General features: G+C 38.0%; 1 pseudogene; it reads right to left on the bottom strand.

The window, feature by feature from the left end:
• Nucleotides 1–2,843: 2,843 nt before the first annotated feature.
• Nucleotides 2,844–2,920, bottom strand: LOC142519969 (small nucleolar RNA R71; annotated as a pseudogene).
• Nucleotides 2,921–3,267: the final 347 nt, after the last annotated feature.

Here is a 3,267-nt window from a genome sequence, read left to right as displayed (position 1 = left end):
TCTCGCACATCATACTATTATTTGATATCGTGCACTTGCGATTCTTTTTCGAGCTTGAATGTTATACATTTTTATAAGGGACTTTACAGTGCAAGTTTAGCTCGATCAAGTTTTTGGCGCCGTTGTCGGGGACTGTTAAATCACAATTTTATTTTTAGTTATTTTCTTTAGCATTGTTTATTTTTCTTGAGCTAACACTCCATATTATATTCAAGATATCTTTTCTAGTGCATGTCAAAGTCACTTGACGTGAAACTTGAGCAGTTTGACACTGAAATTGAAAGAACTTTCCGCAGAAGAAGAAAGCAGCAGATACTGAAGGAACTTATGGAAAGTCACGAGCATGAGGAGGAACACCATGAAGATATACATGTGTTAGAGTAGGTGCACGTCGAGCCAAGTGTTGGCCGAGTGTTCACAATGAAACTCTATGTATAAACAGTCTTTATTTTAATAATATTTGAATTTATAATTTTGGCACTTCTTTATCTGTATACCCATGCTAGTTGCATAGATAAAGCCCTTGAATATACAAATAGTAGAAAGAATATGAGATGCTTATATGATGAGTATCATGAAACTCATATTTGTAATACTGTGTATTCTAAACGGTTCCTAATTGATTCAGCCGCCACTAAGAAGGATATAGGTCGCTCGAGTTCGAGACTAGTATCTGCGATGTGAGTACCATGTTTCATTTGTAGGGGACATTGTGATGTCCGAACATGCAGATAGGTGCTCCTTGTAGAGTGCACTGAACAACCCTCAATAAAAGGACTTTCCAAGTGGTACTCACTTATCGAGTGGAAAAGTCCTAGTTTATGGTTGTACACCATTACTCCTTATGACCCGGGACAACATAGAGACTCTATGTGCTAGAATTACACTTTGACTTGTTTACCGACTCTCATGGGGTCATCAGGTGGCAAGGTTGGGTGTTCTGTCGAAACATATAGGAGTCGATGCATTGTAGTCGGGGATTCACCGCTTACCTTCGGGTATGGATATCCTGTGTGTTATCATGTGTATGTAGGTTGAAATCTCTGATCAGAGTATGGTGGTAATTATGAAAGGGGTTTCATAGATTACACCATCGATGCAACTACGACATGACACATAGTATCGATTCATTGACAACTCTCGATATACCAATGGTTGTCGAATCGGTCGGGATATATGAGTTGAAGGGACCCTACTGTACGCTAACCATAATTGAATGGTTCTTGCAGGCACTATCATTTGATACCTAGGGAGTCATGTAAGCGATGCTGCTAGGCGTTTAACATGATTGGTTGGGTACTATCAGACTTGAGTTCTGACGTTCTTATTATCAAGGAGTTGATAAATAAGAATGGAGCAATTGGGGTATGCTCATATAAGGACATGTTTAGTCCGAATCACATGGAGATGTGAACCCAGGGCTAGTTGTATCAATGAACCATTGAGGGCCACACAAGTGCTAGCTTTCTAGATCCCGTTGAGAAGTAAAATAGTTCAATGTGTTGAACGACTTATAAATGAGTTTATAAGCGTAAAGAAAAATAGAAGTATGACTTCTATGAGAGAAATGTAAATTTTAATTTATGAATGTGTTCCTAAATTAAAAGTAGGCCAAGTGAATAATGTATTTGAAAATTGTGATTTTCATAAACATTATTATGGACTAAATTAAATTAATTCAAGTGTTGAATTAATTAAACACTAATGGGCCTTGTAGAGTCCAAATAATTAAATTAATTCAAGTGTTGAATTAATTAAATAACATTGGACCTTGTAGAGCCCAATTGGAAATAATTATTTAACTAATGGGCTTGAGTAAAATCAAGTAAACTATAAATGAGCTCAAATATGTTTGGGACATTTAAATAAAAGTCCATGGGCCTTGTAATTGTTACAAGCCCACTTGATATGCATGCTTGGGAGGTGAAAGGTTGTGGAATACTTTTAATTAAAATATTGCATGACATGCAACTTTTTGGATCAACTTTTTCCACAACCAAGGCAACTCATCCTCCCTCATTCTAGATCTAGCTTGGCCGAAACTTCACAAAAATTCTCTCCAAGTTTTTCTCTCATTTTTGTGTTCTTCCATTTGTTGAAAACACTCTCTTCTCTTTGAAAAATCCTCTTAGTTTTCTAGTGCAAATTAAGAAGGATTTACCTAGTTGGTGGTGGCCCTAATTCTGGAGGTTGGAAGCTTGAAGATTTGTCATCCATTCAAGAGCCAAGTTGTTTACAACTTGGTTGGTGCCATCATCAATCTCTTGAGATTGATAGGTAACTATTTCTAAACACCCTATGTATGAGATTTTGGTGTTTTATTGTATTTGCTACACACAATGCAAGGTGGCCGAAATTTTCTTGTAAAATTTAAAATTTTTAACTTCCGTTGCGCATACGGTCACCGTAACCGATCCCCTTTCAACATGTTGAGGTGCCACGCCGCATACCGATGCTAGAGTATGCCCATCCTTCTTTGGATGGTGCACGCCTCAGCATTGTGACTCCTATTTTGCGGGCAAACCACTTCGAAATCAAGCCAACTATAATTCAGATGATTCAGAATACAGTCCAGTTTGGAGGATCTGCATTAGATGACCCAAACACGCACATCGCATATTTTCTTGAAATTTGTGATACTTTTAAATTTAATGGAGTTTTTGATGATGTTGTTAGGTTTCGTTTATTTCCTTTCTCCTTACGTGACAAAGCTAAAGCATGGTTAAATTATTTGCATGTAAGTTCGATCACCACATGGGAGGACATGGCGAAAGCATTTCTTATTGAATACTTTACTCCATCTAAGAACACGAAGCTACGGGCAGATATCACCACATTCGCTCAATTCAAGCAAGAGTCTTTAATATGAGGCATGGGAGCGTTTCAAAGATCTATTGCGGAGATGCCCACATCATGAATTTCCACTTGGGTTAGTTGTTCAAACCTTTTATTATGGCTTGCTTACTCCTAATCGTACTATGATAGATGCTGCTGCTTGTGGAAACCTATTGAGAAATACTACCGAAGAAGGATATGAGTTGTTGGAGGAAATGGCTGCTAGCAGCTATCATCCTCAATCTGAAAGGAACAACCAGCGGAGAAGTGCAGGAGTTCACCAGGTAACTGACTTTTCTGCCATTATTGTGCAACTTGATGTCTTGAACAGGAAATTGGACAACTTGAATATGGGTGGCATGGCTATGCATCTTCAAGAGATACTCTGTGATAAGTTTGGAGGTTAACGCTTTACAAAGGACTGTTAAGATG

Source organism: Primulina tabacum, chromosome 11 (assembly GCF_025594145.1).
Source record: "Primulina tabacum isolate GXHZ01 chromosome 11, ASM2559414v2, whole genome shotgun sequence".
Classification (NCBI taxonomy): Eukaryota; Viridiplantae; Streptophyta; class Magnoliopsida; order Lamiales; family Gesneriaceae; genus Primulina; species Primulina tabacum.
This window is presented reverse-complemented; position numbering and strand designations above follow the sequence as displayed.